Below are 15,492 nucleotides of genomic sequence, written 5' to 3'. Positions count from 1 at the left end.
CATAACAAATAATATGGAGTCAAACTGGGCTTTTTTGGGTCCCCTTGTTGTAAAAGCTTCATTTGTCCAGCAGGGGGTGTAGTGAGTTAACTAATAGCACTGTGTGCAAAGGAGGCTGTTTGGATTATAAATGAGCAAAATACATTATATCATACATTTTGGTTGATTAACTTTCTGTCAGACACAATTTTTTATGTTCAGATATGAAAGTAAAGCAAACTTAGAAGTGGAACAATCATGTAAGTTGACAAACCTCTGAATGAAAAGAAACTATGGAATCTTCACAACAATGAAAATTTGATCATACACATTTCCTGTATTTTCTGGTTGTATTCTTATAAAGAGACTGAGAAATAATTATATATGGTCATTATAGCATTGCTAAAACAACTAATCGAATGGTGACCTAAGACTTTAGCACAGTACTGTATATCTGCGGACTATAAGTAAAGTGATGAGGGACTTTGAGGTGTGTCCACTGAAAAAGATGATGTGGAAATGTCAGATTTTTAACTGAATTTGACAGATTTTCCTGCTATTTACACACAGTCCTCTCTGACAAGTCTTAGGCCACCATTAGATTAGTATTTTTAGCAATGCTATAATGACCATATATAATTATTTCTCAGTCTCTTTATTAGAATAAAGGAAATGTGTATGCAGTATCAAAAAACAGAAAAGAAAACAGTTTCTATAGGCTAAAGTCTATATAAGTATTCAGACCTCCCCTTACACTGGAGCAATAGCAGGAACCTGGCTCTCTTTAACCTAAATGGAGCCTCAATTAATAATAATATTTAATAATTAATGTTTAATTTTGTGTACATATCTCCTATATTTTTTGTTGGTATGATGGTGGTGGCCTAAGTCTTTTGCACAATATTGTGTTTTTTTACACTAAGCCACACTGTTGTCACATATAAGCCATCAGTAGGTTTATTTAGCAGTCTGTAATGATTTGGTATTGCTAAATGATAAAGCTAGCTTGCTTACTAACTAATCGTCATTTCAGGTAAATGCACAACGTCCATGCTTGATTTGATACAACACTAACCTGTTGAAATTTGCGGACTGCACAAGTAAGTACAGAGTGTACACAGGATACCACACAGAAGAAAACAAAGGCTGCATCCCCAATTTTTCTTTCAGCTGTTGCTCCAATAAACCAGCAGCAGACGATCGCAGTGTCCTTGAAGGCAAACAGTTAACAAGGGTTAGCCATGTAGCTTGGTACTAGCACATTAAGGGTTTTGTATGTAAAGGAAGAGGACCGTAAAGTCAATTCTGAAAGCTAAATCAGACAGAGTGTTACAGTGGACTGTCCTCTGGTTTTAAAGAAAGTCGAAGTTTAGGAAGTTCGTCTTTACACCTGCAGACAGAAATCAAGAAAACAACAATGTCAAGACACTCAGCTTAATCTATCTGTTGCAGAGCAGAGCAAATACAAACTGTATTTGATGTATTTTGAGGTTTTATTTAGTAAAATGTATTTAGTCCCTGCAGATGATAAACATGAGGTGTTTTCTCTTTGTGCAGTTTTTTTTAACATTAATTTCTTCTTTGTTCATTGATCCAGGAAATGATGCAACAACACCACCAATGACACAAACCACTGAAGTAATGAAAACATCAACAGCAACAACTTTGAATAAAACAGGAGAAAAAGGTCAGAAATCATGTTTAAACTTTACAGATTGACCATCTCATAACAGAAATATAACTTTGACATTAAAATAACAGCTGCTGTGTTTGTTAAATCATCTTTTCATCATATTTATCTGATGTGATGGAAATGTCATTTTGTGCTGAGACGACACTTTTCATAACATGATGGATCTAACCGGTTATTTCCATGGCCGCTGTTTCCACAGCTCACATCAACCTGCTTCTTAAATATGAAAACCTGCCAAAATATTTCACATGTACAAACTTCCTTTACTTTATGTTGTTTCTGTGATTTTGTCTCCTCAGTTTATGCAGATTGTTCTGCTCTGAGCTACATAATGTTGGTGCTGCGTGTGGCTGAACTCGTCCTCATCACTGTTTTTACTGTTCTTCTCTTCAGAGCTCGAGGTGAGAAAATGTTCACCAACCTTTGTTCAGTCTGATTAACACAAACTGTAAGTTACGAGCTGAAATGTTGCTCTGATTTGTTTAGCAGGGAACCAGAGAGCACCTGATGACCACACTGTGAGTTGATGTATAAAATCAACTAATAACATCCATGTTACTGTAATGCAGGACTGTGAATGTCTCACTGTTTGTGTTTGTGCAGGTTTCTTACTCAGTAAGAAGCAGAACAGCGAGGCGTTCAGGTCCAGCAGCCAGTCAGGTAAATATCTGATGGTGCGTTCAGGGTCTGCTGACTCCACTGTGACCTGTGTTCAGTTTTTAAACTTCAACAGTCAGCTGGGAGGAAAATCTGGGAGTTTGAGGCTCTTTCAAATTCATTAATTTGTATATGTGAGATTATTTCTGATTGTGTTGAATGTGCAGCAGCAGAAACTTAAAGCTCAAAGCAGAGCGGTTGTGATTTGTCAGTTTTCAGCTTGAGTGTGTCAGACTTTGTGTTTCTTTGTGTTGTTTTTCACAGGAGGTGAACGATGAAGATGATGAATATGATGATTGTGAGGTGAACGATGAAGACTGATCAACCACTTCCACACCAGCATCAGCTCACCAGAGAAACGACTCCCTGACTCTTATATCATTAATATCGTCTCAGTTTTACATGAGTAGATGAATTCTTTACATAAAGAAAGAATCATAAGATCACTTTGACATCTTGACTCTGTTAATGTTTTGTTGTTATTCATCAAATGAAGACATTTTATTTTTAGTTTGGCAAACATATTTAAATGTGGATTTAATCTCTAGTTATGTAAGAAGCACAGTGTGAATTTTATCAAGTGTCTTTTTCTGCATTATTTTTCATCCTTTTCTCATGTTTTCACTCATTTACCTCCCTTAAATCTGCTTCAAGTGGAAGAATTTAGACTTTAAGACTTTCTTTGATGCTTTTTAAGTTGCAGTAGCTCAGTTTCATGTTTAAGTGTACAGAAGAAATCATTTTAACTTTCATTTATCATTGTTGTTAACATGTTCATCAGGAGTCCAACGTGTGTTTGGTTTGAATCAGTCTTCCTGCAGTCAGTAACAGTATTCTCTTTATTATATCTCTTGATAATATAATATGCAAATAAACAAATATTTACCCTTTAATTTTACTGTGTTTTGTAATTATTTAAAGTTTAAACTGTGTTGTGCTTCTGTTGTTTCCACATTCTCACTAAAACACTTCATACATCTAATTTCTCAGATAAAAATGCAACAAAAAAAAACATGGAACTAAAATGTGTCATATTACTAAACGTATCTTATCTGTTCCATCCAGCAGCTACAGTATCACCACGCAGCATCATGAGCATTAAGAGTCAGAGTCTGTTCATGTGTGCTGTTAAACATCACCATGAATCCTGTCTGTGTTCTAATAAACACTATATGCAGAAAGGAAGAGTATTAGAGTATAGAAAATTCAAATGGACACAGCAGTACAGTGGAGGAGTGAAAGTGTACTAAAAATAGAATCAACAATAAATAACACAAATAGGATAAAAATAAATACTATATACAGTAAACTGGATCTTTGTGTAAATAAATCTGCAATATATAAATGTGCAACATGCAGAAGTTCCTGAGATGATATAAAGAATAATCTCTTATTGTTCTCTGTATGACTGCACAGTTATACAGAGAACAATAAATGTGCAATGTGCACAAATCTGAGATATATCTTTATGTTCAATGTTCCTGGATTTACATAGAAAGCTAAGGTAAATACACTGGTGCATACTGTTGTACATGTGCAGCATCAGTCTGTTTAACTGTGAGTTGCATAGTTTGAGTCTTAATCCCAGTACTAGTCAGTGGAGTGGGAGGTAGTGGGAGCTGTGGTGTTGAGCAGTCTGATGGCTGACGGTATGATCTACATGTTCAGTCTGTTCAGTCTTTGTCAGGCTGCTGTGACCTCTGACCTCTGACTGTGAGTAGCTTTTGTTTTTGACTGTTTGGATAAAAACGGGATGAACTCTGACAACATACAGTGAATTCAACACTAACTGCAGGAGGTAGACGATGAATCTCTCTACAACATAAACTGCTGTACACACTCTGACAGCTGAGAGCGTCGATCTCTCGTGATGAAGACGAAGAAGGACAGAGACGGTGAAGCACGGTGGTTGAATTCCGATGAACTAGCATGTCTCTGTGTGTGTTTCCTAAGAAGAGTGATATGACCGCAAACATTTATCTCAATGAACAATCTTCATACTTTCAACTTCCTCTTATCATTTTTAAGAGGTCAAACACACTGTCACTAATCCACCGTGGGACCGAACACAGTGTGAACTTGTTGCATCTTAATATGCTTTAATATGGCTGCTCTGAATGCAGAAACATATCTCTTTAGCTTGTGATCCATGATTACATCCCAGTTTCACAGGATCTTTGTCAGACAGCTGTGACCTCTGACCTCTGATCTCTTTAGTAATGGTTGCCCGTCACATTACTGATCCAGAAATGTGTCCATCATTCACCGTGGATGAAGGAGAACTACACTGTCAGAGATGTTAACTTTAACCAGTTTCTGGCTGAAAGAAAGTCAGAGACAAACAGCTGATCACTGCCTACATTCAGTCCAGACAGGAAGTATTTGGACAGTTACTACTCAAATTAAAGCTGAGACTTGGCACTTTGATGCAGTATCCATTATTTTAAAGCCTAAAGATCAAAATAATATAACTGTCCAAATGCTAAATGTCTGAACTTTACATGCAGCAGAGCAATGCAGAGGAAGTGACACAGGAAGAAGATGCCTTATCTCAACACAGCACTTTACTTTAGAGAACCAGATATTTATGAGAGAGAAGCATGATGGTTAAATTCAGATGGATTCAAACGTTGTTTCTGATTCAGATAAGAAGAAAATTAATTTAGTACTTTATTAAACTTAAACGTAAATTGATACAGCTCGGTATGCTGAAGATGAGATGCATTTATTAGTGCCAAAGTCACTTTTTTTGTTACTATACTTCCACCACAGCTCAGGCTCCGCACCACGTGACCATAATCAGATAGTTTTGCTGAAGCGTTGTATGAATACTTTATTCTCTAATAAAGTTACAACTGATAATTGTGTTGAGTGTGTTGGAAACCTGCAACAGTAGATTCACCTTCTTTCCTTTTGTGGGAAACATGATTATTTTTAATAAATAAAGCAGTAATGTCAGACTGATGCTTGTCTGAGGGTAAAGATATTATTCAGTCAGTGTGTTCAAACATGTCTGAGTACATGGCCGAGTGTTTCATGATGCTCCTCACTGTAGAATAATTGCACATCAGTAATTTGAGATTGAACTGGATTATCTTTGAAATGTTTAACAAACAATAAAAGAAGAAAACTAAGCTTTGGGTAAAAGAAACAACAGTAATAGTGCTCTGACTCCTGTCAGTGTTTGAGGAACATAAGCGCCCTCTGGTGGTGATTGTGGTATTATTCAGTCTAAGCAGCACAGTCGACCAGTGCACATGCAGGCTGAGTGTTTATGATCCTTGGAGTCGATCTATCAGTGAATATAGTTACTATGTAAGTTGGTTATAATGTTGTGTGCATCAGAATAGTATTAAAAGCATTTATTTTCAGTTGTAAAACCGGGTTAAATACGCAAGTGCTAATCGTGAAGCTAACTGTTAGCATGAGTTTAGTTAGTCTCCATAGGCTGAGTTAGCGCTTTGTTAAGCCTCATTTATGTTGGTTGGTGAATTATTACGTGGGTCTATTGGCATTTGCTGCATTTTTACACCTCATTCACTTACATGTGAGTGAATCCTACTGTAAAATATGTTGTTTGTTTACCTTGGTTACCATGGTTACCTGTAGTGAGGATACCTACCTGATCTGCAAACCTGTAAAAAAAGAAATATACTTGTAAAGATGGAGAAAGTATTAGGATAATATGAGTGTGGCACACCCAAAATAGTGTAACCACATTTATATTGTAAGATTTTGTTAATATCATAAGTATTTGTGTTATTGTATATATTGTAGTTTCCAATTAGATGTCTTGTGGTGATCAGTTTATGTTGGAAAAGGGGGGGGGGGGCGTTTGTGTTTTCATGAGTTGCTCCGGGGAACGGTTAGGGGGCGCAACTGCTGCAGCTTCCTCAGATCTGGACAGGAAACACAACAAACTGTGTCCTCATTCCTCTGCTTTACCTGCTTTATACAGGTCAGTAAACGGTTCATCCACCATGAAATGTTATATATATTATCAGCGTGAGTGTTTGTGTGAAGGTTTTAATCTGTTTTGATGAGTTATTAATGTTTAAACAACAATAATATGTGGAAAGTTTGCCGGTGCGGCCGCCATTTTGTGCCGGCGCCACTGCAGTTGCACTAGTTAAAGTGGGAATAAGTGACATTAAAACCTATGTAATATATTGTACTTAAAGGTGTTTTATACACTGTAAAACTACACTACATGAAAATGGTGTTTTGAACCAGTTTATACTGTGAAATAGACAAATGTAATGTATTTATAGAAGCTGTTCATTGATTATAAATTATAAATGTGTTGATTAGTAAAGAGAAGATGATAGAAAATGTATGTTGTTGAGACTGAAATAGTGATTTAAGTGAGATAAAAGACTGAATTGGGAAAATGTGAAATTGAACTATGTAAACCTGAGATGAAGTAAAAGATGTGTATTGTGCTTATGTGACTGTTATGATTCATGATGTTAAATAAATCATACAGAGAGGCAATCTGGACAGGAAACACCACAAACTGTGTCTTCATTCCTCTGCTTTACCTGCTTTATACAGGTACATATTTGTTACTGTGGCCCCCCATCCCTGGGACCCGTAACATGAGCAATGTTGTTTTCCACATATTTTCAGTAAATCCCACTCAATCTGGAGTCAAGCCTACTGAGTGTTTGTGTTGCTCTCTGTCTAACAAAGTGACGTATCTGCCAGGACAGAATAAAGAGTAAAAAGTGAATTATCTTCTAGTTTAGCAGCAAGAACAGAACAGAAATCTGCAGCTAGAATGTTTTTAATGTTTTCATTTTCTTTCTCTGGAAGCCCTGAAAACCACGTGAGAAGTTTTTTTTTATTTCTGAAGATTCAATTTCTATGTCTGATCCAAATAGTTTTCTGTTTTGTGTTTATGTGGATTTTTATTCGTTTGATGTTGTAATGCTCATTTTGGCCACCAGATGGCACCAGGTGTACCACTACTCTGTGGTATAAACAGGACTGAAAGCAACTACAATACATTTCATTTCTAGCCTAAAAGAAAGAAGTAATGTTTCATAACTTAACACATAATATATGTAACTTATATTCAGAATGCATGGAGAAATGAAAACTCACCAGGAGGAAATCATAAATGCTTTCAGTCCTATCTAGAATATTAGGCTGTGGGTTACTTGTAGCCTCTTTCATCTGTTCTTCAGTCATAAAAACAAGACAGAAAAGAAAGTATTAAATCTAAAGTCGACTCTCTTTTGTCCCTCTTCACCAGATTAATAAATACCAGATTCAAATAATACCACATTTTCCTCAGTTTTCTGTGTGCAGTTTGATAAAACACAAAACAACACAATTTAAAGTAAACCAATCAAATGACGTTTTGAAACAGAGTCAATCTTGATCACCAGGATCACAAGATGAACGATGGAGGAGCTGTCGTCGTTTTAGCTTCAGTACTACAGATTTGTGATTAATTAGATCACAAATCACAAACAATATGGAGTCTAACTGGGCTTTTTTGGGGCCCCTAGGAGTCTGGGGCCCCTAGCTAATTGCCTGCTTTGTCCAGTTAGTAATTCAGCTTTGATTGTGTTACTTTGCTTTGTGTTGCACTGTGTGATCATGATTGTACGTCAGTACTGACTGTGGTGTTTTAATGTTGTTGGACGTCATCATGCTGCATTGACTTGTGTTCTGTTGCGTCTCATGATGTGTAATTTATGTGTGATGATGATGATGATGATGATGATGCAGTGACCTACAGCACTGTGAAGGCTTCCTCCTCTTCTGCTGGAGCCTCCACTGATCTCAGCAACCTCTACACTACTGTCACCAAACCCAACCAATCACAGACCAGGGTATAGTTACATTACTATTATTTTTACATTGATAACTGATCATTTAAATTTAGCTGAATCAATATTGTCACGCTACTTCTCTCATTTTATACATTCAAGTTTGTTTTTATGATGATTTTCAGGATTTTGTGTTGTAACAGCTTCATTTGTCCAGCAGGGGGTGTAGTGAGTTAACTAATAGCACTGTGCAAAGGAGGCTGGAATATAAATGAGCAAAATAAATGATATCATACATTTGTCAACTTTCTGTCAGACACTTTAATCTGTTAGAGTTGTAGTTAAAGATGTATTAGTTTGAACTTTTTACTTGTTTTTGTATCTTCTTTTTAAAGTATGTATCACCTGTTAATGTTTGATATGCAGTATTTTTTTATTATCTATATCTAGAAAAGAGGGGTACAAGTCACAATGAGGAGGTGACACCTTATTAATTAAAGGAAGTAGATACCTGACTTGTTTACAAAAAACAATGAAATGGAACAGATGGAATAAAATGCATTTATTTCTGACACTGCTGCTTCACTTTACTGGTAAAAACATCTAACATATACAGAAAGATTAATTCTTAATATCTTTAATGTTTCTTTATCATTTTATTATCAACACAGCCAAGTCGTTTTCTAACAAGGTGAATGTTGAGTTTAACAAAGTCTTTCAATCTAAGGATGAGGCACATTTGTAACATTTTGTTGTATCTAAACGTCTGATCACAGACATTATTAGTCATATTTTTGATTTCTTTTTACTTGTCATATTTCTCTCTCATCTTCTCTACAGCAGTAACCAGAGGGGGTTTCTTCACTGTCAGAGATGGAGATGAAGTTACTTTTCCTTGTTAAAATATGATAACCGATCAGCATAGATATGAAAGTACTACCTGGCTCTTTGCTCATTCAATAAACACAAGAGCAGCAGTAGTAGTTAGACAGGAGAAGATTGGTGAAAGTGCCAAAGCTAAATCAGTCTGACCGAGAGTTGAGAGCTGAGGATGCTGGTCTTTACATCTGCAGACAGTAAACAGATCAAGACAACAACAAGGTTGAACATTCATCTGTCTGATGTTAGCAGTGAGTATTTACATGCATAGGTTGTAATAGGTACAGAGGTTGTATGTTATTCAGTAGTGGGCAGTTTGGGTAGATAGAGCTCTACACAGACTAGAGCACGTGCTTGCAGCGGGGCAACAACCACAATAACATTCTGAATTTACCCGGCAACAAGAAATACTATTTTCTGATTGGCTGTTAGGTCGCCAACTCGGGACAAGATCTGCCAACGCCTCGCCCGTTCATTTCTGTTTATTATAACTTATATTGATTTCTGTGCGGTGGGATCTATCACCTCTCAGCGTGAGAAATGTCAGGTGTGGCGTGTGAACTGCTTGAAATGTGTTTGTCTCACTGTCAATGCGTGAGACTTGAGAGCTCTGCAGAGAGTTTAATGGATAATACACATTCATGAATGTCTTGTATTTTAAATCATTCTCACTTTAACTATAACGTTACGTCATATCTTCATTTCATTTTTCATGTTTCTCGTCTCCTCAGCAGCAGTAACAGAACACGATTCCTACATCACTGTCAGTGAAGGATATGAAGTCACTTTGTCCTGTAAAAATGTGATAAATGGTCAGGACAAATGTGAAAGCACTACCTGGATATACAGTAATACACAACACTCACCTGTAGAGCTGGTTCTAAAGGGTCAGATTGGTGGAAATGCCAAAGCTAAAACTGGACTGATGTGTTCTCTCCTCTTGGTTCTGGTTAGTTACTGAGCTGCAGAGTTTAGAATGAGCTGAAATCTCTCAGTTTTTAGTGTTTTTTGTTCCATCTTCACCAGTGAGTGAACATAAAGACACCGATAAAGTAAAGTTAAGCTGCTCTGTGTCGACACACAACATACTTTAAACTAGTTTATGCTCATCAGAGGATGCAGTTATGTGATATGTGTCTTAACCAATATTAGGATGCCACAGAAAATGCAGCAGTAGACAGGAAGTGTGTTGTGGTTTCAGTGGTGAGTTTCTGGAGAAATTCACCCTTAGCTCTAATATATCTAATCCTATATATACATATATATTTTTATACATATACCAGAGATGCTTGCTCATAAAATGCAAAAAACTTTGAGCATTAAGAAGGGAAGCTAATACGCTCCACCTACAACAAGTTACAAGTTTGATAACTTACAAGTTTCAGAAATAGGAGGAGGAGACAGTGTGCTTATTATAGGAAGTAGATAGTTTATTTCTGCGCATTGAGAGCTGAGAGTGAGAGAAGAAGACACAGAGAAAGACAAAGAAGCACGATGGTTGAACGCAGAGGGATTCAAATGTTTTTATTTCTGATTCTGGGCCTTCAGTTTACAGGTAAGTCTGCTTTATTAGCAATATTACTTTATTTAATAACCATTTTACTGACTGTCAAATAAACTGTGTGTAACATTCACACTCAGTCATATTCTTATTTCAGTTCATTTATCACTTTTCTCTCAAATTCTCAACAGCAGTAACTGGACAAACTGGCCGCTTCATCACTGTCAGAGATGGAGATGAAGCCACTTTGTCCTGTGAAAATGTGAAGACTGATCAGTATAATTGTAACGGTACTACCTGGACCTTCCGTAATTCAACAAACTCAGGATCAGTAGAGCTGGTTAGACTTGGGCAGATTGGTGAAAAAGCCAAAGCTAAATCAGACAGACTGAGTGTTACAGCGAACTGTGTTTTGGTTATAAAGAAGATCACAGTTGAGGATGCTGGTTGGTACATCTGCAGACAGTACGACAGATCAGGACGAAGACAAGGTCGAGACTCTGATGTTTATCTGTCTGTTGTTAGCAGTGAGTATTTACATCATAACTTTTTCAGCTCAAACTGTCTTGTTAGAACAATATACTGAAACATTACAATAATTATGATCACAGTGATGAAGTTAATTTTACTCTTGTTGTCTTTCTCTCACAATATCTCCATCTTCACCAGTGACTGAATATAAGGACTCTGATAAGGTGAAGTTAAACTGCTCTATGTCGATAAATGATGAGTGCAGACACACAGTGAGGTGGCTGTATAAAGGAAGAGACTGGGACATGAATACCAGAGAGGCAAAGTCGTCACAGTCTTCCTGCTCAGCTGCTATGTTCTTGTTGACTTCTCATTTTATTTACACATCAAATTATGAGTTTTTGCAGTGTGAATTCACACATGCCTACAGCAGACAAGTGCAGCGGTATGACTTCAGTCCTCAGCTGTCAGGTGAGAAGATGACAAACTGTTTAAAATCACTTTATTCTGATATAACAAACTGTATTTGATGTATTTTGAGGTTTTATTTAGTAAAATATGTTTAGTCCCTGCAGATGATAAACATGACATGTTTTCTCACTGTGCAGTTTTTTTTTACATTAATTTCTTCTTTGTTCATTGATCCAGGAAATGATGCAACAACACCACCAATGACACAAACCACAACTTTGAATAAAACAGGCGAAAAGGGTCAGAAATCATGTTTAAACTTTACAGATTGACCATCTCATAACAGAAATATAACTTTGTTTTATTCTTATTATGTGTAAATGTTTAAGAGACGACACTTTTCATAACATGATGATCTAACCGGTTATTTCCATGGCCTCTGTTTCCACAGCTCACATCAACCTGCTTCTTAAATATGAAAACCTGCCAAAATATTTCACATGTGCAAACTTCCTTTACTTTATGTTGTTTCTGTGATTTTGTCTCCTCAGTTTATGCAGATTGTTCTGCTCTGAGCTACATAATGTTGGTGCTGCGTGTGGCTGAACTCGTCCTCATCACTGTTGTTACTGTTCTTCTCTTCAGAGCTCGAGGTGAGAAAATGTTCACCAACCTTTGTTCAGTCTGATTAACACAAACTGTAAGTTACGAGCTGAAATGTTGCTCTGATTTGTTTAGCAGGGAACCAGAGAGCACCTGATGACCACACTGTGAGTTGATGTATAAAATCAACTAATAACATCCATGTTACTGTAATGCAGGACTGTGAATGTCTCACTGTTTGTGTTTGTGCAGGTTTCTTACTCAGTAAGAAGCAGAACAGCGAGGCGTTCAGGTCCAGCAGCCAATCAGGTAAATATCTGATGGTGCGTTCAGGGTCTGCTGACTCCACTGTGACCTGTGTTCAGCTGGGAGGAAAATCTGGGAGTGTGGGGTGAATTCAGCATTTATTTATTGCATTTTTACTCAGAATCTTGTTTTCATCATCAGGTGCATCAGGATAAAGATGATGATGATTTTACAGTGAAATATGAAAACTTGGGAGAAAATTCTGCTTCTGTCTGATTCAGCAACTTAAAAGCAAACAGCTTCCACACCGACATCACCAACTAAAAGAAAAACAATCTGTAATTAAAGATGATCTCATCACAAAGTTAATTATCTAGAATCATTTTGAGTCTTTTTTAGATGTTAAAAATCTTGAAATTGGCTTCCAGCTTAACAACGTAGAGTCCATTTGAAGATTTGACTCATTGCTTTTCTGAGTTTTTTTTATTATCTCTTTGCATAAACAAGAAATACATTAATTTTCATTCATATCTTTGCTAATAGTCCAATATACAGTATTTCCTCAACTTTGTAGTGTGGTTGACTGAGCTTTAAGTCTTATCAGCGTCTCTTTTTCATAAGAGAAAATTATATAATCTGCAAATAAAAACTGCTGAAGTATAATTGCTGTATTTTGTAAAACAGTATTATGGCTTCGATGTCAACTGTGAATATTATTTGCAATAAATATTGACATAAAGTTTATAAGAAACATTTTCTCTTGTGTTCCTTCTGTCATTGTTCATTCAGTTTGATTCAAATTATGTTTGTAAAATAGAAAATATTAAATAATACACCAAGGGTTGATTCTTGGGCCTCTAATGTGACCCAACCCATGACTGACAGGTATTATCAGCATATGACTCTATTATAACTTATAGGTGCCTGTCTGAACTACTGGAAATCTCTATTCAGTTTATATTTAAGTTCAGTTAAGAGAGTGACCCCAAAATGTTGCCATCAGTTCAAAGAGCAACTGTTTTTCTTATGTGTTAATAAAGTATTTGTGTTCAGGAGCCTTGTGGTGCAAACGTGGTCATCATTAGAGAACAAAACCTCCACAGTTCAGCTGATGTTGTAACTACATTTAGGTCTAAACACTTCCGTCTCAGTTCTTAGAAAAAATCTTCAGCTGGAATGAGGAACCAAAAACCACTCAAATATTACCACATTCATTTTGTTTGTACAATAACTTAATGTTGCACCACATCAAATTCTGGTACTAGGAGTTGATGTGGTGTCAAACAGGTTTTAATCAGCTGTATTTTAGTATCTTAACAGTTCCAACTTCCTCAGTCCTCCTCCAACAAAACCACGTCCAAAATGATGAAACCTGTTACAGGCCTTCTTAAATCTACTGACCTCCTGTTGTTTTTACTGCTAAAATGTTGCATCAGCTCACATCAGTGATTGTAATGTGTCAAACTGCAGAGTAAGAAGGAAAGTTGAAAAGTTGTGATACTAATCTGTTATTGTGTCGCTTTATGACATTTAGCCATGTAGGTACATGAAAGAATAGGAACATAAAAGAGGTCACTTTGTCCTGTAGTTATTTGATGACTGATCAGGATAAATGTGATGGTACTACCTGGAACCTCTTTGATTCACCAAACACAGCATCAGTAGAGCTGGTTAGATTTGGGCAGATTGGTGAAAAAGCCAAAGCTAAATCAGACAGACTGAGTGTTACAGCGAACTGTTCTCTGGTTATAAAGAAGATCACAGCTGAGGATGCTGGTTGGTACTACTGCAGACAGTACGACAGATCAGGACAATATAAAGACTCTGTGGTTTATCTGTATGTTGTTAGCAGTGAGTATTAAAAACACACCTTTTCTTACTAGCCTTCAACTCCTAGCTCCCACTGGACTCGTCATGTTTTTAACCTTTGTTTTTGTGTTCTTTCGTTGTTTGTTTTTTAACCTTTTATAACTTATAAACATTTGTTTCATAGCTTTAAATAGGGAAATAGGGAAATTGTAAAGCGTCTTTGAGCACCGCATAAAGCGCTATATAAGTTTGATTTATTATTATTATTATTTATTATTATTTACATCATACAGTTTTCAGCTCAAACTGTCTAGATAGATAGATAGATAGATAGATCTTTATTGTCATTGTCACCAGTACAACGAAATTTTTAAAAGTGCTCGCCAGTCAGTGCATCATCATTCATAAAATAAATTAAATAAAACAAAACAAGAAAATGAAAGTTAAATAAATACTATATATAAAAACATATACATTTGGTCATTGCCCGGCTCTATTGCACAGTCAGTTGTAAACAGTATTAATTTGCAGCATTGAGTGTAGTAATAGCTGTAGGATAAAAGCTGTGTTTGAATCTGTTTGTCTTGTTTTGACTGATCTGAATCGTCTGCCTGATGGCAACAGTTCAAACAGAGAGAGTCCAGTGTGAGAAGAGTCCTTTATAATGTTCTGTGTAGTTCCTCCTGGGTGAGAAGAGTCCTTTATAATGTTCTGCGCTTTTTTGATACAGCGGGAACTGTGTAGTTCTTCCAGTGTGGGGAGAGGGCAGCCAGTGATCTTTTGGGCCGTGTTGCTGACCCTCTGGAGTGCTTTCCTCTGAGCCACTGTGCAGCTGGTGAACCATACACAGATGCAGTATGTTAGGATACTCTCGATGGAGGCTCGGTAGAAGGACACCAGCAGTTTCTTTGTGATGTTGTTCTTCCTGAGTATTCTCAGGAAGTAAAGCATCTGCTGGGCCTTTTTCAGCAGCTCAGAGGTGTTGGCGCTCCAGGTCAGGCCCTCCCCAATGTGGACTCCCAGGAAGCGGAAGTCTGCCACCCTCTCCACACAGTCCCCGCTGTTGATTAGTGGTGGAGTGTCCGTTTTCTTTCTCCTGTAGTCTATTATGAGCTCCTTGGTCTTTGCGGTGTTAAGGAGCAGGTTGTTGCCCCTGCACCATGATATCAGCCGCTCCACCTCGTCCCTGTAGGCAGACTCATCCCCCCCAGAGATGAGCCCCACCACTGTGGTGTCATCAGCGAACTTCACAATGGTGTTGCTATGGTGGACGGGGGCACAGTCATGTGTGTAGAGGGAGTAGAGCAGGGGGCTCAGTATGCAGCCCTGTGGGGAGCCAGTACTGAGGCTCAGGGCTGTGGATGTATGATGGCCCACTCTGACCCTCTGTCTGCGACCCGAGAGGAAGCTATGTATCCACATGCAGGTGGAATGTGAAAGCCCCAGGTCGCCCAGTTTCACCA

General features: G+C 37.3%; 1 long non-coding RNA gene across 1 annotated transcript; it reads left to right on the top strand.

The window, feature by feature from the left end:
• The first annotated feature begins 11,923 nt into the window (after positions 1-11,923).
• Positions 11,924-12,273, top strand: LOC133997275 (uncharacterized). Its single transcript, XR_009927276.1, has 3 exons — positions 11,924-12,024; positions 12,110-12,141; positions 12,227-12,273. It is a non-coding gene; the product is annotated as an uncharacterized LOC133997275 (long non-coding RNA).
• The last annotated feature ends 3,219 nt before the right edge of the window (positions 12,274-15,492 follow it).

Source organism: Scomber scombrus, chromosome 17, assembly GCF_963691925.1.
Source record: "Scomber scombrus chromosome 17, fScoSco1.1, whole genome shotgun sequence".
NCBI lineage: Eukaryota > Metazoa > Chordata > Actinopteri > Scombriformes > Scombridae > Scomber > Scomber scombrus.
Note: the sequence above shows the minus strand (reverse complement) of the source record. Positions and strands in the feature narration are given on the sequence as shown.